Genomic DNA, 23,648 nt, shown 5'->3' on the forward strand with positions numbered 1-23,648 from the left:
CCATACATGCATGGGGAGAATATGCAAATTCTACACAGAAAGGTCCCAGCTGGCTGGTGGAGTCAAACTCAGGACGTTCTTTGAGGGCATACTGTTGAACACTGCACCACCTTCTTAGATAATGTTTGCTTTAATTTTGTTTGAGAGAATTTAATGTCTAGAATAAAAGCAGCTTAACACATGTGGGCTGACTGAAGGCTTTCATACACTGAACCAGGAACGTTGCTCAGCTCAAGCGTTCATGCTATTTTTTACCGTTTGTTTTTGCTGTTTTTGCTACCAGGAATCTCATTTCTCACAAGCCAAAAGGACGGATTTTAAAACAATTTTCCAGCTGAACAGCTGTTTACCCACACAGCAAGATTTCCTGGGAAAGAGGCTGGGGATTATTAGCAAGTCATCCCACTCACTGAATTATGCTCTTAACACAGAGATGAACTTACTGTATCATCTTGAAATAGGAAGATGAATCCAATTCAAAAGTGTAGGGGAGCTGAAAATGTACTGATTAATGTACTAACAGATTCTTTTAGTGACTCACACTCATGGAAAACAAACAATGATCTTACAAATGATGTCCTTTTTAAAGCAGGCTATTTGCACAGCATACACAGAACAATGTTATCATTAAATATGAAATATGTTTCTGGTGACCTAATGAGTGAAATGATCATAATCGACGTTCTCATAGGGCTGTTTTGCATTTCCAACTCCTGAGGGATGTAGCTGGCCTTTTAGTAGCTAATGCTGCAGTATGTTCACCCCATAGCTGCTAGTTTTGTCAGTATGTTGTTTAATGATGGCTGAAATGAGCTTCCTGTTGAATTATAAAACAAAAGGTCAGTGGAAAAGTAGAATTCTCTGTAGGGTTGTCAGGATAAAGATCTCCTTCAGTCATCTGATCCATTTAAAAATATGCATTATAGAAGCTTTAGCGCTTTATCAGCCACAAACAGTATTGATGTTCACGCAGCAGTCATTAAATTGACTGAACAATATGCAGTCTTTAGTTGTTGTTGAAATGTTTAAACTAAACAGAAAAGACCCCGCAGAGATTCTCCTAAAGGAAAATCTGTTTTTGTTCATTCCACTCTTCCCTGATGTGTGACTTAGCGCTGCTTTATTTTTTAATGTTTTCTAATCAGCTCTAAAAATCATGCTTTCAGTATTCATGCACTTGTTTATCCGTCCACTTCATTATGTACACCTTTAACTGCTGGATAATGCAGATATTTAATCAGCCGACCAAATTATTATTATATTTACACATTTTGAAATGGTCAAAAACGACCTCCTAAAGTTCAAACCAAGCATCAGAACCGGAACTTGGTGCCAGACTAGCTGGTCTGAGTATTTCTGAGTATCCTGGGATTTTCACACACAACCATTTCTAGGATTAACAAAGAATGACCTTACGAAGAGAACATATCTGATGAGCAGCAGCTGTCTGCTTTAATCTGATTAATTATTAGACATTAGTAACTCAAATAAGCACTCATTTCTACCAAAGTATGTAGAAGAGCACCTCTGAATGCACAACACACCTTGAAGCAGATGTGGTGGAGCAGCCGAAGACCACACTGGGTGACACTCAGTGTCAGCTAAGAACAACAAACTGAAACTCCAGCATGGATCATCCAGCTTTCTGGGATATATTTTCTTGGCACTCTTTGATCCTCTTAGTACCTACTGAGCATTGTTTAAACACTAACCTATTGTTGCTGGCCATTTCCATGCCGTTATGATCCCAGTGTACTCATCTCCTCATTCACAAAATTTATTTCACTTCAAACTGGTTTCTTGGACATGTCAGTGAGTTCCCTGTACTCAAATAGCCTCCACAGTAAGCAGATCTGAATACAAAAGAGCACGCAACAGGAGATTCACATCATGGATCTGAGGCTGAGAAATCTGCAGCACCTGTATGATGCTATCATGTCAACATGGACCAGAGTCTCGGAGGAATGTCTCCAGCACCTTGTTTGAATATGTGCAATAAAGAAATTGGACAGTTCTGTAGACAAAAGGGGTCCAACCCAATACTAGTAAGGTGCACCTACCAATATCTGTGAGGGATCATTTAGAAAATGTACTTTTAAGTAATAATTCAAACAAACTGCAGCAATGATATAATCTTCATGAGGAAGGTCCATGTCTACTCAATTTTGCGGGACAGTCCATCACTGCAATCAAGCCAAAAGACACGTTATAAATTTTTGTGAGATGCCGTTAGTATTCATAAAGTAGCAAGATTTTATAGTGAGAACGACCCACTTACTCATCATCCCAACATATACACCATTTCTTTCCCTCTGGCTCTGTATGGGTCACGTGGATATACATTTTATAATTCTAAAATGAGAATAATGTCAAATTAGTTCCCTCTTTAAAACGTAGCCTGATTCATCTGAACCAGAAATGTGTTTGGTGCAAAAACCGGGATGTGTGTTCCCGATCCGGTCGAGCTGGCCTCTGTCCCAGACCTTCTGTCAGCTAATGTTGTCGTTCCTTCATCACTGGCTGTAAGTCAGCACCCATTACCTCTTTGAGCCACCCTTCCACTTTCCCCGGCCACCCTCTCGCCCTGCTTCTAATCACTGCCAACATCAGCACAGGAATGCTAATGGCACCTGTTATGGGACGACTCTGAGCTGACTGTTCCCCAAAATAATAACCGACTCCCACGTTCTCTAGGAGCAACAACAGAGCGCTGCCACAGGCATTATTACAGATATAAACTCATCACAGCAGCAGCAATAAAGGTGCTTTAGTAATGATGAGGGGGCATTTGTGTTGATGCCGAGTTTAGGTCATTAACCCTCACGCCAAAACTATAAGCTAATCTTTTATTGCAGTAATGCTGGACAGTACAGTGCGTTTGAAGCCATGCACCATGTTTCCACCCATTCACGGGAGTGTTACAGGCCCAGACGACAACGCCTTGCTGCTGGAATTGAAATCCATCGATCTGAGGAAAGGAACAGCAACTGAAAGCAAAAAACAGAAAAAACAGAATAAATTATTTTTTTCTGCTGGCACATTATTGATCAGGCATGTTCTGGGGCCTTTCCTCAAAGGTTCTACAGAATGATGGAGGAAGTGAGTAACAAAGAAAGGGAGATGAATTGAAAGTAGAAGTTGGGATGAAACAATTTAAATAATCACTCTAAAAGTTGGGAAAGAAATCCTCTGTGTTTCTATTAATTCCTCTCTCTCACCAGAGTTATTACCATCTGACTCTTAATTACTTTGTGGACCATGGTAAGTCGATGCTTTTATCCTGAGAAGGACTTTTTTTCTTTTTTGTCAAACATGAAGAAGCTCTTCACACAAGCTCATTTTTTGAGGACCGCTCTAGAGGATAATTAATGGGTGGGGGATAAAAAAAAAACATGAATAGTAATGTGGCAAATATGGCATTTTCTGAGCACCCTCCACTCTTTTCTCTCCTTCATCTTTCCTCAGGGAGCACTTACTGTGTTTGACGACCAGCGTAATTCATTTGTAGACGGCTGTTAAAAATGGATGTGCGCTTAATCATGGAGTTACAGTGTGAGAGGTTTGTTTATCTCTGTCCTCACTCTCATATGTTCCCAGAGGTTGAACTGCTCTGCAGTGGATGTTCAGGAAAAGAGTACACCCCCCCCCCCCCCCCCCCCGTCATGTGTATTTTCCCTACGGATGTGTGTACGCGTGCATCTTCCTGTTTATTCATGCGTCGCAGGGCCACGTTAGATAAATTCACAGCCATTTGCCCAGAATGGATGGCCGCTATTAACGAGGCAGGGTCTACATCATTTGGCCAGATAACACTACAGGCTGTGATGGCTTTGCCTATTGCATTACTACACAGCAGCGAACCCTGTAATCATCACAATTCTTCAATCGATGAGGCGTCTATTCAGTGCTCCAGTTCACAAATCGACTCCTTAGCCTGTAGCTCACCCATTCATCCCTCTCTTTCTGTTACTGGCCCGACATGAAAGCTGAAAACACTCTGCTGCCTTTGGTGCCGCATTATGCCCCCATTTCCATGGCTTTGGGGCATTCAGCCTTTGGATAGAAAATAGCACTGGATTGTTTAACCTAGGCATTGATAATGTGGCAGATGGCTGCTCTTTGAGGACACCGAGCACAATAATTCCATTAAGTGTTTAGCTCCACATCAGCACAGAGGCCAGCGTTTGCTTCCTCAGCGTCAGTTTACCAGAATTCACTGCATCTCCCCATGAGAAGATGCTTATTTCTGCCTGCGTGGACATGCACAGCAGGGATGGATGATAACCATGCTTCCATGAAAGTGGAGCCGACAGAGAGGATACTTGAGGAGATGCACCAGTGATTCCTCTTTTGTTTGTTGGGAAATGCGAGGTGAAGTGCTAAAATAATGCAGTTATGTGGTTTTCTCCCTTTGCCCAATTTTCTGGACATTCATTAGAGTATTTCTATCATTCATGCCCAAACTGGACCATTTCGAATTAACCCATTGTCCTCATCCACATGGACTAATGATGTAGATGCACATCATGCAGATCATGCTGCTATGGGTGATCAGAAACCTCTGAGAGTCCCTGAAGTGTATTGGGAATCAATTCCCAATACTCCCAAAACTCGTCTATATCATGTTCTGTTAGTTTATGCTCTGGAGCGTGATTATGAGCAGGACCTTAATGGAGGGGTGATGCTTTGGCTGTGATTTACAGCCCAGCTTCGTTTACAATAATGGATATAATGTAGGAAGACCCAAGTGAGAAGATGGAGAAGAGATGATGATAAATAATGAAAGTAATTTAGACAGAAAAGTCATGTTGACTGCAAAATGCAATGTATCGCTTTGCTTTAACAAAGAAACAAAAGAATTGTAACATTCGAGACCACACTCACAGAAATCAGTGCATTATCCTAATTAATCCAACTAGCAGATCAACAAATCTCTGAATTTCCCTCCGTCTGTTCTCTACCCATCTCCAAAACCAGCTCTTCAATCTATTTCAGACTTGGCAAATGCATTCCTCAAGACCCAAATAAGTGCAGTGCCAAATTTGAAGTTATTGGATGAGTGGTTCTTGTGTTTTTGGTCTCCATTGCCAACATTTCCTCAAGAGGGACTGCTGGCTGCTTCACTGTGTGTGTGAGGAAAATCAAACATATATGCAAGCATGTTTTCTTGGCCATCGCAATGGGAGTCTCCATCCACACTAATGCATTCCCATGCTTAACCCTAAATGTTATTCTCACAACTAATCACCAAACCTTTAGCCTATCCTTTATCGTCTTATTTTCAAGTAATTAGCTGTTTTTGGTTTGCTGAGCCAAATGTTACTCAGTCGTGTTGTTTGGATGAGAAGATCTCTGCACAATCTGCACAGCTACATTTTAAGTAGACAAACAAACTGTGTGCAACCGCCGTTATTCAAGGAGTGCTTCCTTATAAAGTGCTGCAGAAGAATGCTCCTGCAGTAAGGTAACAATCTAGTGAAACTTGCACACAGTGATGACCTAATAGGTCACAAACGTCAAGGTCATATTTGTTGTTCTACAGATTAAAAAAATACTTAAAACAAATCAAAGCTTCAATTAGTTTCCTGGCTGGTTTTGCTCATTTCAGTTTGTTTGTTAAAGTTTTATTTGGCTGCTTTAAATACGCAATACCCGTCCTGTGAATTTTAAAGCCATTAAATGCCTCAAAAACACTTCTGTTTTGTTTGTAGCCTGAGGCTTTTACTTCTCCATTCCTTGGGGACCAGGGGATGCTTAGAAAAAATGTCATCCCTGCTGCGCTGTACAGCTGTCTGTGTTATGTAACAGTAACTTTGCCTGTATGTGATGCGTTCAGGGGACATTTGTAAGTTACAGGTACTAAAAATAACATTGGTTACACTCGCCAAACGAGCACTCAGTCATAATGATAACAAACAACGATTACTCAGTGACAGGAGGTCATTTTATCTACAGGTGACAGTGTTGTTTTAGGCATTACTGCCACCTTATTTATTTATTTATTTATTTATTTATTTTTGCTTGTTTTAAAGATGCAGAACATAATTTTCTTTTTGGAAAAACATAATCAAGAGAGGAATGCCCTTAAGAAGATCAGTTCGTTTAGATGAACCTCGTTATTTTAAGTAACATACAAGCATCTGTACACCTGATCATTCATTTATCCTCTTCTGCAGTGTGGCGCTGAAGCTTCTCCCAGCTGCCAAAGGACAAAAGTTGGCGTACACGTGGACATCTCATCAGTCTATTGTTTTGCTGAATATCAAAGATATCAATAAAGAACCTCAAACTGCCTCAAGCTTCCTTTGGGGTGTGTGCTGTATGAATGTACTGTAAAAGTGCTTGGACTTCTTGTTTAGAAACAAATGTGTGAGCTGTATTCAAGTTCGCATTAGCTGATCCTGCTGTTTTTAATGTACTCATCCAACATGGTACACTGCCTATGGGTGTCTTCTTGTGTGACATTGTTTGACGTTAGCAGGTCAGGTGTAACCTCCACAGTGCTGCCACTACAGATGGCTCATTAGACTAGTGTTTGATACAACCTCCCCCCCTACCCTCTTGCGCTCCACTCCAGTAACATCTCCCATCCCTCCATCCTGCTGTCACCCTTCTTTCATCAGTCTAACACTGTACCAGCTGCTGCACGTCTAACAGACACAAAAGTTCACAGAGGGAAAGAAGGCAAGAGCTGTGCAACATATTGCACTACGACAACTGCAAATAAATATTTTATGTTGCAGTTAAATGATGTCCACACCATAGGAGAGTGAAATGCTCACCTATATCACCTGGGTATACATCACTAAATAAAAAAGGGTCATTCAACACATAGTTCTAGTCTAGAGATCTTTAGTTGCTCAATAACTGCAGAGGTCCAGTCAAATTAGGGAAGATTCTGAAGAGCATTTTACAAAAATGACATCATATAAACCAAATAAATGTAATAAAATTACAGTTTTTACCCATGGTAGTTTTCTTCGAAAGGCAGGAAAAGCAGCGTTCAATGACCACAAAGAGTGTAGTATGCATGTTCAAATTTTATGGCATTTTTCGAGACCCTTAAAGCTCCCAGGCGTAAAAAGGTGTCATGAGGGATTTTATGTTTGCTGACTTTATTAAGACTTTTTTTTTTTTTAAATAAAAATGCCTTTCTTTAAGAAATGAAAAAAAGGACAATTTGTGTCCGAAACACATCTATTGACCCTAACGGCTTCTCATTTCGCTTTTATCAGTTGCTGCCATAGTTTGTAAATGCAGTTTTTTTTTGGCGAGGCAGAGAAATAATCATATTATTTCAGTTTACAGCAATTATATTCATTTTAAGGTGAGTGAGAACATAGCTGTCACACAGAAGTATAGGTTTAATATAAATGACTTAAGTGTAAATGTGCAGTTAAAACAACCCAATAGCGACTTTTGAAGGCTGTCTAGCTAGCTAAACAAACTACCACTGGCAACTGATGTTAACCAAATTAGTCCTAAAATGTAAACGAACTCATAACATTTAATTTCTGAGTTTGTCTTTGGTGATGTACTTTAATACATACAAGTTATAAGTATAAAAGCTATATTGGCAAAGGCTTTGAAAAAGACCATGATTTGGTTATATGTGGAGGAAAATGGCACCAGTGTGTACGGCAAGCCGTCTTCGCTCCTCCGAGCTTTTTCTGTTGTTAGCTATTCTATTTTTTGTATGCTTCCGGGATGGAACCACACTAATTGTTTATGATCGTCAAACGCTGCTGGATCTCCGACCTTTGAAACATCAACCAGCATACCTGTATTGGAAGCTGGGAAACGACATCCCGTCTCCCAAAGACACGACTACATGCATACACTGCTTGCCTTTTTTCCCCCCCGCCAAGAAACGGCCCAGACGACGGGGAAAACGGAGCGGCATCCGGACTCGCATCAAAACCTATTTGAAACTACATGGTGTAACCAACTACCACACCATTTCGGATATCCTTCAACCCTTATTCTCTTCTCACGACCAGCACACCATCAGACTACTCCGTCATCGATGGACCTGCCAAGTCGGACAACTCGCTAACCCGGAGCTACCAGTCGTCCACCACCCCACTAGAAGCTGGATACGGGCTCGTGGTGGTGGCGTGAACCACAGCAACCTACGTCCGCTGAGGCGTGCTCCGAATAACGATGAGATGACTACGATTCAGATGGCTGTGCTGAACACCAGATCGTTGGCGAACAAATCTTTTATCTTGAATGATTTTTTCCGTTCCTCCGAGCGGGACTTCTTATTCCTGACAGAAACCTGGATCCGGCCCGGTGAGTCTGTCCCCCTATCGGAATTTCTCCCACCAGAATGCACCTTCGTCAGCACTCCTAGGACCTCGGGCAGGGGGGGAGGGCTAGTCACGGCTTTTAAAAACAAATTTCGTGTGCGACAGCTTCCCCTTGCCATATTCTCTAGCTTTGAGGTGCAGTTACTTGAGCTGATCTGCCCCTCCCCGATCCTCTGTGCGGTGGTATATCGCCCACCAAAAGTCAATAAGGATTTTATCCACGAGTTTGCTGATTTTCTAGGAAACCTTTTGGTTAACTATGATTATACTCTCATTACTGGCGATTTTAATATTCATGTTTGTTGCGAGTCGGACCCACTGGTCAAGGACTTTCTAGCCCTCATAGACGCTTTTAACCTTACCCAGTGGGTCAGCAAACCAACCCACATTAAAGGCCACACGCTTGACCTGGTACTATCCTACGGTCTGGACATCTGCATCACAGACATTTACAATCCTGGGATTTCGGACCATTTCCCGGTTTTGTTTAATGTCAATGTGTGCAATTTGGAGCTGAAACGTGAGGGTCCTGTGCAAAACCTACGCATGATTAATTCGGAGACTATTATTCAGTTTTCTATGGCTCTGACTGACTCTGCCTTCTGCGAAGCTAACTGGGATACAGCTACATCGGTTAACGATCTCGCTAACTCCTTTATCGCCACCTGTACTTCTATTTTAGACACTGTAGCTCCCCTAAAGATCAAACGCCCCAAACCGTCCCGCCAACCATGGATGAATGATCATACCCGTACCCTCAGACGTGAATGCCGCCAAGCGGAGAGGAGATGGAAGAAAGACAAACTTCAGATCTCCTTTGACATTCTCCGTAATTGTCTGAAGAAATATCAGAAGGCTGTTAAAACTGCAAAAGCCTCCTTCCTGTCAGAGATCATCGCGATTAATAGCCATAAGCCACAGGTCCTTTTTAGCATTTTTAACTCGTTAATAAATCCACTCTCCACCCAGACCGAGACCTCCCAAGCTTTATGCAAAAAATTCCTAAACTATCTTTCAGATAAGACCACAGCATTAAGATCCTCATATCTACCCATTGAAGACACATCCTTAACGTTCGAATCCCTGGCGGTACTAGAACAGTTTGAATCTGTCTCCTTTTCGACCCTTAAGGAAATAATAGCCCAAACGAAACATTCTAATTCCCGCCATGATGTGCTTCCTTCTCGCATTATTAAAAATGCCCTGAACACTATAGGACTCTGGATTTTACTTTTAATGAATTCATCACTGCTATCAGGCAGCGTCCCCGCTATGTTTAAACATGCAGTTATCCAACCTATTATTAAGAAAAGTAATCTTGACCCAAATGTCCTCTCAAACTATAGGCCGATATCTAAACTCCCCTTTTATGGCTAAAGTTTTAGAGAAAATTGTTCTTAAGCAATTGCAATCTTTCTTAGAGGCAAATGGAATCAATGAAAAATTCCAGTCTGGTTTTAAACCCCACCACAGTACCGAGACAGCCTTACTGAGAGTTTTTAATGATCTCCTCGTAACTGTTCATACAGGGCGCCCTGTGGTTTTAGTTCTTTTAGACTTGTCCTCTGCTTTTGATACGGTCGACCATGATATTCTCCTTTCAAGGCTTGAACATGTAGTTGGTCTTAAAGGCAAAGTACTCTCGTGGTTTAAATCATACCTAACTGAGAGGTCTTTCTCTGTCTCTATGGGAAATCACTCTTCTTCCTCTGCACCTCTCCGCTGTGGTGTGCCCCAGGGGTCTGTGTTAAGTCCAACACTGTTTTCTCTCTATCTGTTACCCCTGGGAAAAATTTTCAGGAACCACAATATCTCTTTCCACTGCTATGCGGATGATATCCAAATCTACTTCCCTCTAGACCTGGATCTCCAATCCCCGCTATTGCCGTTGCTTAACTGCCTGTGTGACGTCAAAGACTGGCTACTGCATAATTCGCTCACCCTCAACGAAAATAAAACAGAAATGATAGTCTTTGGTAGCCACATGCCGTTGAAACAGCTATCGGAGACCTTAGGTTCTTATGCCAGTCACCTATCGTCTACTGTAAGAAATCTTGGAGTAGTGCTGGACAGTTCCCTCAAATTAGATAAGCAAGTGGCTGCAGTAGTAAAAACCAGCTTCTTTCAACTACGCCAAATTTCGAAGGCAATGCCTTACTTACAACACAAGGACCTTGAAAGGCTCATTCATGCTTTTATAACCTCTAGGCTGGACTATTGTAATTCTCTTTACCTAGGCCTGCAACTGTCCCTCATCCAACGCCTACAATTAGTCCAGAATGCCGCTGCACGCCTTTTAAGCGGCACTAGAAGACAGGATCATATCACTCCTATTCTAGCTAACCTCCATTGGCTTCCTGTCAAATACCATATTGTTTTTAAAATCCTTTTATACACTTTTAAAATTTTAAATAACCTGGCACCTAGTTATCTGATTGACCTTCTTAATTTATATATCCCCTCAAGGGCACTCAGATCCTCTAATCAGGGGCTCCTAATGCAACCAATGTCTCGACTAAAGACGAAAGGGGATCGTGCCTTTGCTTTTGCTGCACCAAAACTTTGGAACAGCTTGCCAGTTGATGTCCGTGCGTCGGAAACTATTCAATCTTTCAAATCACGGTTAAAAACCCATTTGTTTAAGCTCGCCTTTCAAACTACTTAGTATAATTTCCTCCCGGTTCGTGCTTGTTATAATATTACCATCCTATAACTGTATTTCTTTGTTGTTGACTGTTTTCTTTTGTTGTAAATCTGCAAATATGGCTCGTCTGTGAAGCACTTTGTTGTACCTGTGACTCTTAAATGTGCTATAGAAATAAAATTGAAATTGAAATTGGTTGAAAATAAATGAGTCACCACTCCTTAAAAAATATTTTGGTTCCAAGGAGCCACCTGTTTTCCCCCCTAACTCTTTTCAGGTGGTTTTAAGCCACAGTTCTCCAGACCTTCTGAAGTGCTTTAAGAGTTTTTATTCTAGCATTGGCTGTATTTTAACTCAGCTAAGTTTTTGTATTGTAGAGTCAGCACAACATAAGTGCGGGCTTTACTACACAGGAGTGTAGTAAAGTACTGTGTGCCAGGCTAAAGTCGTCACCTAACAGAGGTATGTTACTTCCACTATGGGCTGCATACAAAAGATGAGCATAGCCTCAGATCCATCACTCACTTGTTTTCAGATGAAACCGTAGTTTTTAGCTGCTGCCATGTTGCTGCTATTTTTTATTAGACAAATTAATATTGTAATATTATATTTTATACCAACAGAAAGTATTTCTCAACCCCACAAAGCAACAGATCTGTCTGATCACTTCTTTAAATCTAGTGAAAGTAAAATATTTTTATTCTAAATAATAGTCTACTTCTCAGGATGTTCCTGATGACTAATTTAATCATTGTTTAATGGGGATTAAAAAAATGTGAGGTCACTGTCTTAAAACAGTCTCAGTCTTAGAGACTAGGTCCTTACAAATACTGTGTGTATTTAAAGGCTGTTTGAAACCACGAGTTACATTCTTCAGCAGTCCAATCATATTTTAAATGTTGCTGAAATATGTGGCACTTTGCTCCTTAACTTACACATCAGGACATGTGAGTAGTATAACAACAATAAATACGAACAACAGAATGCTTAGAATTACAATAAAACAAAACAAAAAAAAAATAGATGAAGAAATACTAAAATACCAAATGAGAATAGAAAGGAGGCTTTGACCTTTTTAATCCCTCTCCGGTATTGTTATTCCCTGCTGAGCGAGTGGGCAGTGTGGTTTGTGAATGCGATAATAAGGCAGTTATCTAGGATTGTGAAACTGATGCCATAGATGCATCTACACGTCACCAGGAGGTAAATGGGTTTCCTTCAATAGAGAAATGGGGGCAGGTATGCAGATTGCACAAGTTTGATTCAGATATACTAACATACCCCATGGTGACAAGAATAAAACAGGCTGCATGTTTGATCCCAAACACGCTGCCAACGCAGTAAAAGCATACCTGGATAGAAAATAGAATAGAAGTGAATAGAAGTTGTAATGTTTTTGTAACTCCTGCTGCAGGTTTGGATGGAAACCCAGAAGACTTACAAAGGAGGATGGAGATGTTTGGAGCAAATGTTATCCCCCCTAAGAAGCCAAAAAAACTTTTTGGAGTTGGTGTGGGCAGCCCTGCAGGACATCACTCTCATTATCCTGGTTATGGCAGCCATCATTTCGCTTGGCCTTTCTTTTTACCATCCACCCAGTGCTGAAAGACACAGTGAGTATATTTAATTTACTCAAAATAAGGAAGGAGTTTAGATTTTTGTAAGCCAGAGTCTCGAACAGAAAAGCACAAAGCAGTTTTTTCCAGCAGGCTTAGCAAGAGGCGTGTGACACTGCACTCATGGTGTGTGTGTGTGTGTGTGTGTGTGTGGTGTTCAGAAGTGCCTGTTCATCAAAGTAAACTTTCAGCCTGTGTATATAATAATAATAATAATAATAATAATAATAATAATAATAATAATAATAATGGATTGGATTTATATAGCGCTTTTCAAGGCACCCAAAGCACTTTACAATACCACTATTCATTCACTCTCACATTCATACACCCTGCAGACTGTGGCATTGAGCTACCGTTGTGGAGAATGAAGGTGAAGCAGAGGCTGAATGGATCGAAGGCGCTGCCATTCTCCTGTCTGTAATGGTTGTGGCACTAGTGACGGCCTTCAATGAGTGGAGTAAGGAAAAGCAGTTCCGTGGCCTCCAGAAGTGCATTGAATAGGCGTAGAAGTTCACAGTGATCTGGGGGGTGGGGGCAGATGATCCAGATCAAAGTGTCCGAGATCATGGTTGGTGATATAACACAAGTCAAATATGGTAAGAAATTTGATTTCACACAGCTGGTGTTGTCGAAGCATGATTTCTACGAGTCACTCACTCCAACACTCTCTTATCAGACCATCAGTAATGATACCAGAGATGTTATTTATTTAATGCTTCACTTTAAAGAATATATATTAACTTTGATTTCCCCAAACCCCATCAGAAAATATGACATGAAAGAATAAAAATCTCTTTTACAGGTTATTTACTTGAACACATGTCAGTCTGTACCAGCAAGATAGTTTTAACATCCATCTGTAGACGAAGGTTGATTCTTAGCTAGTTGAGCAATTTAATTATCTCTTTATATTAAATTTCTCCAATCTGAGTGATTCTGCTCATGCTTGAATTAATAACAGCTAAAAGGTTACACATTATCATAAAGACTAGGTTGGTGCAGAATGTCATGTAAGAAAGTGCAAGACAGCAAAGAAAACTACTTTCGGCTGCTTTCTTATTCACAAGAGGTTTTCACCTGGGTAACTCATGCTTGATTTACTGCGAGTGCCTGATGCAACCCTGAAGGGATTTATATCTCCTTCCAGGATCCAAATGGGGACCTTTTAACTTTTTAGGCAAAAAACAAGCCAAAGACACCAATGAAAAAAACCCAAAACCCAAACAAACAAAAAGTTAATCACGTGGCGAAACAGTTATTACCTCTAGGTGTTGGCATTCCAGGTGACCTCCTCCCTGCTGACGGTGTCCTGATTCAGGGCAATGATCTTTTTTTTTTTTTCTTTCCCGCCTGTCCCATTTGGTTCTTTAGCCATCAGAATTGTTGTCTGAAGACCAACAAGGATACCCAATGGATTTACTTTGCCAAATGGATCATCGTGGCATTGCCGTATTGGTCCATTTGGTCGATCTTTGTTTTTATTATTTATTATATTTTATTTTCAGATGTTACAGACGGGACAGACATGAGTGAGAGATAGGAAAGGGAGAAAGAAAGAGGAAGGAAAGGAAAAACAGAAGGGGAGAGGGACAGTGAGAAAGGGGGGGAGAAAAAAAAATCTCCTGGATCACCTGTTGAGAGAAGAATAGAAAACAAGCAAAAAAGACAAAAAAAAAAAAAAAGAAACAAAGCAACATACTAAACACAACACCATCGCATTAATCTAGCTAAGTGTAAACAGCAGTAAATACTAAATATTCAATGTTGTTGTGCAGCACGCAGGACAGATGTGCTTCGAAGTAGCAGCCAAGAAAGGTGTAATTTGGGTCTACGAGCAGTGAACACCCGTGTGCATACCTGTGTGGATCAGCGCACTTGTATTCCAAAGGTTTCTCCATGTAACGATCTGCTAGGGAGTGTGGGGGGGCCACAGCCCCGTCCTCCAGGGTGTGAGGCAGGTATGGAGGAGATCAAAACTCCAGACATCCAGAGGCCCCCAGAACACAAGAAACCATGGAAGACCAACAGAGGGGCAGCCGCGCCACTGTTCCAGTAAGAGCTGAGGAGAGTCTCAGATGAGGGTTCACTCAGCAGCCGCGGAGCAGAAGCCAGGGGGAGTTGCAGTGACGCGCCCGTGAGCTCCGCCGGCCGCCAGCTGTGCCTGAGTGACCGAGCCCCAGGCCGAGAGGCCGGGGGCACCCTACCCCCGAAGGGGCCCGAGCGAGCCCCAGGCTCCAGGCCCCGATAAGCGGCCGCCAAGGAGTGAGCCGGTGTGTACCTGGGCGCCCACCCCCAGACACAAAGAACCACCAACGCACCGACACCTGAGGGAGTCCGCCACAGGCAGGGGAAGTGGTGGTAGGTGGAGATAGGCCTCCAAACCTTGGAGGGCCTGAGGTGTCCCCAGAGAGGTGGCGTCTGATACCCAACCTGACATATAGACACAGACATACAGGCACACACAGACACAAACATCCATTCCCCCCCTCATGCTCTCATATGCACTCACTCCACACTCAACCAACGTGGAGACAGACATAAAGAGACGCTGTACACACGATCACACTCCCCAAGCGTACTCTACAAACCGGGTCTAGGTACCCTTGCCCCTGGAGGGGGGAACTGCACCCAGACCCAGGTGGTGTTACCCTTTTCCCTGCGGTGGGGAGAGGCAGACCACCCCGACTCCGTAGCAGCAGGGAGGCCCCACACTCCAGACCGCAGTCGGACGGCCAACTCCACCTAGCCCTCCCGCTCCAGCAGGCCGCAGAGAATGGGGGTGGGAGAAGACTCCAAACCTCCCTCCACCCGCTCATTGTAGTGTTGATGCATGTGTGTTCTAAGGTGCAATTAAAACCCAGGAGGGCATGGAGCTACCTGCCAAGGAGCAGCAGGTAAGCGCATAGTCCCTCCTGATAGCCCTCAATGTCTAAGTGTATTTAAAATTGAGAGGTGGGCAACGACGCCAGGGGTGAGGTGTACACCCTGATGGTAATTTGGACTCCGTGATTGTGCCCACCCCCAAGATCCTATATGTATGTGTAATGAGAGTGTGAATAATGTGAATGTCTAAGTTGTGGGATAAAATTGAGGCAGAGGCAGCCAGAAGGGGACAGAGAGGGGGGGTAGCCTCCTCTGCACCCTGGTGACATACCCCTACTCCAAGGCCCTGCATGTGTGGGTGGTTGTGGTGGAGCGGGAAGAGAGAGGCAGCTGGAGATGGGGAGGGAAGGAAGGGAGGGGCAGGTAACCCCTCCCTGGGGCCAGCTCCCCCGCTGACCCCAGTAGGCACTCCCACACTCCGCGACCCGCCAGGGAAAGGGGGCCCAGGCCCATCCAGACCGGGGCCCAGTGCAGCAGCGCCTCCCGGCCCCACAGAGCCCGGGACAGTCCACCCAACCCCACCACAGAGAAAACTGCACCCACCCCACCATCCACTCATCTTCCAGACTACATAAGACAGTAAACGCCCAGGCTGAGATCTTCCTCCACCTCTCCTGTATCTCCCCCTCCTGCAGAGAGAGTTCCTGAAGAGAGGAAAGCTCCTGCAAGATGTGACCATCTCCCCCACCAGTTGAAGAGCCCCCCAGGTGGTTCGACGCACCGGTGGCACCCTGCTCCAGGGCCGGGCCCCCATGCACCCACCCGCCCACAACCCCGGCAACACACCAACCAGGATCCAAGCCCCCGAGGCCCGGCCCGGGCCCCAGCCCAGAGACGGAGCGCCCCCAGAACCTCATGCCCATCCCGGACCCACCCAGGGCCAGCCAGGCTACCAGGTCAGTAACCCACGTCCGTCAGCACAGACCCTCCCCTAGCCCCGCTGCACGCAGCCGCGAGGAAACAGTCACCCGAGAGCCAAAAGAGCCCCCAACCGGACATGACCGCTACCCCGGGTTGAGCCCCCCAAGGAAGATGCCTCCGGGGAACCCCCCGACGCCCTAAGCCTGTCCCTACCCCCACACCAATCACAACAGTGAAGGTGGGACCAAATTATGACCCCCCACCCCCACTAGGTGATGGAGCTGATAAAAGGAGTCCAGAGCAATTGATCTGATGTGGTGGCCGAGGCTGTATCAAGACTAATGTAATCTAATAGATAATTTCTATATTGGTTAGAATTAAGATTATTTTTATTTTTCCAGTTCATGAGGACTGTTTTCTTGGCTATGCATAGGGCAGTGAAAATCATATGGGCTATATTCTTTTCTGAAGTGACATTATCTAAGCTGCCCAGTAAACACACTAAGGGGGAGGTTGGAATGTTACATTTCAGACACTTTGATAAGTCTTCACATATCTCGCGCCAAAACTTTTGCACTGGTGGACAGAACCAAAGAGCGTGGATGTAATTGTCTGGTGTATTGCCAGGGCAATGATCTTAAGGTCGACGAGAGTTCCATAACTGGAGAGTTGGATCATGTCAAGAAGAAACTTGACAAAGACCTCATGTTGGGGCGACCGTGGTTCAGGGGGTTGGGAAGCGCATCTGTAACTGGAAGGTCGCCGGTTCAATCCTCCTGATCCGTCGGTCCTGGTCGTTGTGTCCTTGGGCAAGACACTTTACCCTACCGCCTACTGGTGTTGGCCAGAGGGGCCGATGGTGCGATATGGCAGCCTCGCTTCTGTCAGTCTGCCCCAGGGCAGCTGTGGCTACAACTGTAGCTTCCCTCCACCAGTGTGTGAATGTGAGAGTGAATGAATAGTGGCATTGTGCAGTGCATTTTCTGCATTTCATGAAAATGCAGAAAATGCATAATAACATTAAGATTATGTTATTATGCATTAATAACATTTATGTAGTTGCTCAGCTTAACATAACCATGATATCAGTTGGCTGGCTCATAAGACCTTAGAAGTGAGTGATTGCACATGTAAGCATGATTGGTTCAGATAAACAGACACATGTTTGAAAGTTTAGCAAAAGCACAACATCAAAAAAATTCAGCAGCCAAAAACACCACCCTCCAAAAACAGCTTTGTGTTTTTTATGATGCAATATATATGTACACATTTTTTTTTAAGCACAGCATAAGTCATTTAATTCTCGTTTGCTTAAAATGCCTGAGCAGTACTTTAACATCCAAGCTGTTCTCACTCACCAGTTATTTAAACTTTAACAGTGATTAAAAAAATCTTTAGGTTGCAGTCAGTCAACACACATCATAGTGAACACTTCTGTTAAACTCAGGGTCTGAGAGTAACAACCTATCTCTCTTCCTGGTAGGGTTTTAAAGTCAAGAATCAGTGTATATTTAGGCACACAAGGATAAAAAAAAAAATTAAGGGAGAGCCTTTATAAGAGGAACCGCGGAAAAACAAAAACAACAAAACAAACAAGCTGAATGTCTTATTGACATTTCTTTTGTCGACTGTAGCAGAAAACAAGGACGGCCCCGCTGTGGAGATGCAACCACTCGAAACTGAGAGTGAACCAGAGAAGAAAAAACCCGTACAGAGAAAAGAGAAATCTATCCTGCAAGGGAAGCTCACCAGGCTGGCTGTGCACATCGGCCAAGCAGGTACAACCAGAGTTTGATAAATGATGGAGACTGAGAGTCAGACATGTCAACAGCATATGAGAGCATGGGCCCACCTCTCTGCTAAGAAATAGACCACACATCTATACATCATCATGCTTGTGAATATTTAAAACACACAAAAACCCCAAACTAAAAATTTTATAGAACTGAAACAGCCACAAAGTCTACATCTGATACACATGAGGGACAAATTGGGAGAGTGAGCGCGGTCCAGTCTTCCCTTGTTCTTGTGTTTGCTTCTTACTCTAACAACTCAGGAAGCAACACAGACGCAGTGGACAGAATAAATCTAAATAATTAATTCAACCAGAAAAACAAGGTAAGACATAAAAAGGTTGCACACAAAAAAGACTAATATGGCCAAGAAGAAAAATAAACAGGAACAGCAGAGTCATAAGCAACACTAACTAGAGAACTGTCGAACCATGACTGTGATGACAACAAGACAAGTAATTTTGTCTGATTTGTCTCCTACCTATGAGAAAACTCAAACCTAATACGCTATGCTGAAGTCTGCCTTAATTCCTGAAATTCATGTGGAGGACCGAGGAGAGTAAAGAGGCTCCAGGAGGAGCTGTAATCAAGGATGCACAGTTGGGATATACAAACCACAGCAGGATGAGGACTCTCTAAACAACTCATCCTTTTTGTCTCTTAAACTTTTTATTTAAGATGACAAAATGTTTTGCCCTTAGGAGGTGAACTCCTAACTGTTGGCGTGAAAACACAGTCACTGGTCAAAAAGACTAGCCGCTAACCAACTAACTGATCAAACACACGGATTCGACTTGCCTACTGTATCTGCAATAGCAAAGATATGACTGTATAGGACTCAGTAAGAAGGATTTTATAGCTTCTGTATAAGTTTGTTTTAAACCTTGTCCAGTGCAGATCACAGCAAACCCACAACACCTTTTGTACCCTCAGTCAGGTTCACAGACGAATTTCCTACTCTTTCTCTGCCTTCAGGTCTGATCATGTCGGCTCTCACCGTCTTCATCCTCATCATTCGCTTCCTGATTGATACCTTCTGGATCCAGGTTGTTGTCTGGTCCTACGCTTGTGTGCCCATCTATGTGCAGTTCCTGGTCAACTTCTTCATCATTGGTGTGACGATGCTCGTGGTGGCTGTACCTGAAGGTCTCCCTCTGGCAGTCACCATCTCCCTAGCGTATTCAGTCAAGGTGTATTTGTATGTGGCATTACAGTCTGACAACGGGAACTCTTCAGTCTGTTAGACTAAATGTTTTATTTCACATGAAACTTACACGGCAGTGTAATGTTTGAAAGCTCCCAGATGAATGTTTTCACTATTTAGTATTTTTAAAACTGCATGAGTGTGTGTGGGTGTGCTTTTTACAGTTTTATTTATTGTGTTCCTGCTAAGCTGGAACTATGACCCCCACTAAAATAGTACTACTAAGACTATTTTGATGCTCGTTAAACAAAATTAGATCAACCATAATTTCTGCTCTGATGTTTTTGGTTAATGAAATAAAATCTTAAGACTTGGGTAACACCGCTCTCACTTAGATCAGAAAATGATGAAGGACAACAACTTGGTCCACCATCTGGACGCCTGTGAGACGATGGGCAGCGCCACCACCATCTGCTCCGATAAGACGGGCACACTAACTATGAACCGTATGACAGTGGTGCAAGCCTTCATTGCAAACAGACACTACAAAGCAGTGCCAGAGCCAGACCATATCCCTGCCAACATCCTGGACCTGCTGGTCCGGGGCATCGGGGTCAACTGTGCCTACACCTCTAAGATTATGGTGAGCTGTAAAAATAGCCATTCATTCAAAGACCTTGGTGAACATTTGTAGGGTTAGTTTGGAGAACTGCCAGAGCAGGTCAGAACTTATCTGATCACTGCCTCCTGGATCCACTGGTAAAGTAGAGCACAGACAGGTTCAGATATAAGAGCTAAAAAGCACCAGTAAATACCGCATTTTTCTCTCTGCTTTGCTCTGGACTTTCTTGCTGTAAGGCAACAAGGCAATTCAAATATATTGGTGACTAATTTGTCTGACATGAGTGGAAGCAGGATTATCAGGATATCTACTAATCAGTAGTTTGGTGGTTTAATCCCTTGCTGCTCTGGTCTGATGTCAAGGTATCGTTAGATGAGTAAGACGTGTTCTATAAAAGGTCTTTGAACTCAAACATCAAAAGTTGAACTCATCCTTCCTTGTTGTAGTTCTCCCTACATTGAACGCATCCCAAACATTAGGTCCACCGGAAATTCAGGTGTTAAAATTGTACCTTTTAGGAGACATTTTAGAGCTTCTAGTGGTCCTCACGTATCGCGTGTCTATCCAGGAATCACTGACAGCACAGTTTTTGAGTGGAGGCAGGTTGTCGCGGTACAAACGATGGTCCTGCCCTCAAAAAGCAGATGTTGGCTTTGCTATGGTAACTGCAGTAGATGTAAATGCATATTAGGAATTATTTATACTTTGTTACAACATTTTAAGCACATCAGAAGTTCTGAGAATAATGGCAGGTTCATAAGCTAACCTACATGTGATGGTGTACAGGGCATCGCAGGCACAGATGTAGCCAAAGAGGCATCTGACATCATCCTAACAGATGACAATTTCAGCAGCATAGTCAAGGCTGTTATGTGGGCCAGAAACGTCTACGATAGCATCTCTAAATTCTTGCAGTTCCAGCTCACCGTCAACGTGGTCGCTGTCATTGTGGCCTTCACTGGAGCCTGCATCACCCAGGTAAGAACCGCCTCTACTGTCTGTATGAAATTTAAATCACAGCTGCTGTACATTTAACCAGCTACATACTAAAGTGCAGTTTTCATGTAAACAGAAAGAAAGGTTTGGGGACCGCTGGCTAAGAGTACTAATCAGGTGGAACCAGATAATCTTCCACAGCACACGTATGTGCTGCAGCACAGTGGTTGGGAAACACTGCCATATGTAACGCATTACACAAACAAGTGTTACTGTTTGTATTTATCAAGTTCTCTCCTTGTGGATTTAATAAAATACAAAAAATGGCAGTGGATTTTAACAGAGTAAAGTTCATTACCCACTCTGAATTTTGTACGGCTTGTTTATTCTAAATGACAAATTAATACAAATACTTTATGCCTATTGGCTGTCTTGTACTGCACTGTGGCTGTGTGGATAACAGTTTCCAAGCAGTAGAAGACAACGTTTCTGCCATTACTGCTGTCTGGCAATGAGTTCGATAGTAGATTCAAAGGATTTGCCAACAAAAGAAAACAAATTACATGATCATAAATTATATAGCCTATAAATTTCTCCATTTACACTGATATCGATCTAATGTTAAAATACATTAATGGGGTTAAAGAATATATCAATATAAGCAATATCATTAATGTAAAGTGGAAAACAGTGGCCAAATGACTCCAGTCTTTATCTTTTTCAAGACAGGCAAGATGACAGATGACTTATGATCAGTGTAACCTCTTAAATGTTGAAGAGAAAACCACACCCTCTTGGGCTTTGGGACCCTCCTGTGGGCACAGGTGAGATATGAAATTATGAAACTAAAATATAGCTTTTGTTGCGCTTTCCGGTGGTTTATTAGTCAACCAGGCAAGTCATAAAGAACACCGTGAACAGCAGATCAGAAAATAATACCTACCAAAATACTTGATTGAGGAAAATAAGAATAATGACATGGGTCTCTTTACAGCTGATCATCAAAAGACAACAAACCTTCAGGTGGTCGCAGTACACCTTCAAGCTAAGGATGTGTGGAGGTACACGATGTGTTGCTGTTGTCTGATAGCTGTAATTTTGTCCTTTGGTTTCAACTGTCCCCACTAAATGGCTGAAGTTTGCTTACAAGGGTGACGATAGTGACAGTGTGCTTGACCACGGAGACCTCGATCCAAAGACAGGCAAGATGCTCTGGTACTACGGCATCAGACATGTCAGGGTGCAGGTTTACAGTAGTTTCAGACTTCAAGATGAATCTGTGTGCGATCGTGTTTTTCAAATATAATTCCCTCAACAACCTCATTAAGAATACTTTACAAAGCTTTAAGTTTCTACACTGGTGCAAGTTGCCTTTTGGACAGGGATTATTATCCAGAGTGAGGATGTCTTAAATATTACATACGGTCCAAACCTTAGCCTCAGATTTTAGGTGAGTGATGGGGGCCTTTAAGTTTGGGCTTTTTTCGGTCCACAGTCAGAACTGAAAAGGTGACTTTTATGTCCTCACAGGGCAATTTTCTTTTAGACAGCATCAAATATAGTGAAGATCTAATGGTCCTGCAGCATCATCATTGATCATTATGGAAAATATTCAAGATCATTAAAAAAACAAAAACAGAAACAAAAACTTGATATGGTACAATTGACTGCAATGTCTCTATTGAATGTCTGAATCTACACCGTTGAAAGTAAGACCTAGGGGCATGACGGTCTATCTGAGTTAACAGTCTCTCTCTCTCTCTCTCAGATATGTGTGATGAAGGCCTTCAGGGACAGCCTGTCAGTCTGTGAAAGTAGGAAGACATTCAAAACTCAGAGCACCATCCAAAACTTGATGCACTGTCCCAAAGACTTCATATGCCAGATCCCTGTCAGCCATGAAAACGGGGGCAGGAACAGCCCCTCCACAAAATGAAATTTGTTGGGTGTGCATGCAGGCAATAAGGTGGCCATACATACTACTGAGCCATACAAAAATGGATCAGCCTAAGAGAATCCAGTTTTGAAATTGTTGATGAACAGTGTTGCGCCATTTTGTTCTGAACACGTTACATGCACGTCAATAAAGATTTTCATTTTGTTCATCCAGATCTGAAGCGTGATTAAAGTGCTCTCTTAATAATATCACAGGATTCTGTGTTCAAACTCAGTTCCTCTAATGGTTTCTTAAGGAAGCACCCTCAAGTAACCATTACAGGCACAGTTGTTCCTATTGTGGTATCATTTTTCATCCTTTGAGGTTTTTAACAAAACCACTAATAAAACTTTCTTTGTTAATTAAAAGCTTTTTTGCCAGGTTTAGTTTCTTTTAATCTTATGGGAGTTCAGTTCACAGCTGATTTAAAAGACTTGAGCACTGTGTGACATGGTAAACTGCCAATGTCTACTGGGGTACTCGAAATACTAATAAAAAAAAAACCCCACAGTTGGTTTTGGACACAGACATGTCAGCAAGAACAATGCACATTTCCAGAGGCCCACTGTCAAGCAGAATCAATCCTGCTTCCAGAGACAATAGCCAACTACAGCCACAAGAGACAGTATACATCATGGACATAGCTTCTGTGTGAGAAAAATTAAGTTAGCTGTGGTTTTCAAAACACTTCTAAGAAGACTTCTAAGAAAAGAAAAGGTAAAAGGTAGATGAAAAACTTCATTTAACAATAGAAATTGTCATCTCAAGGCTTCAAGATGAGATTTTAGAAACCAGTGGGTGATCTCATGGCAGCTTTCGCCATCTTTTACAGTCTACGCTTATAGGAAGGCAGTTCGGTGTGCTTTAAAACACCCACATCACATGACCACTGAGGTTT

The 23,648-nt window shown here is 42.7% G+C and overlaps 1 pseudogene; it reads left to right on the top strand.

Annotated features, from left to right (window-relative positions):
• Nucleotides 1-10,296: 10,296 nt before the first annotated feature.
• Nucleotides 10,297-22,626, top strand: LOC113012664 (plasma membrane calcium-transporting ATPase 1-like; annotated as a pseudogene).
• The last annotated feature ends 1,022 nt before the right edge of the window (nt 22,627-23,648 follow it).

Source organism: Astatotilapia calliptera, chromosome 19 (genome assembly GCF_900246225.1).
Source record: "Astatotilapia calliptera chromosome 19, fAstCal1.2, whole genome shotgun sequence".
Classification (NCBI taxonomy): domain Eukaryota; kingdom Metazoa; phylum Chordata; class Actinopteri; order Cichliformes; family Cichlidae; genus Astatotilapia; species Astatotilapia calliptera.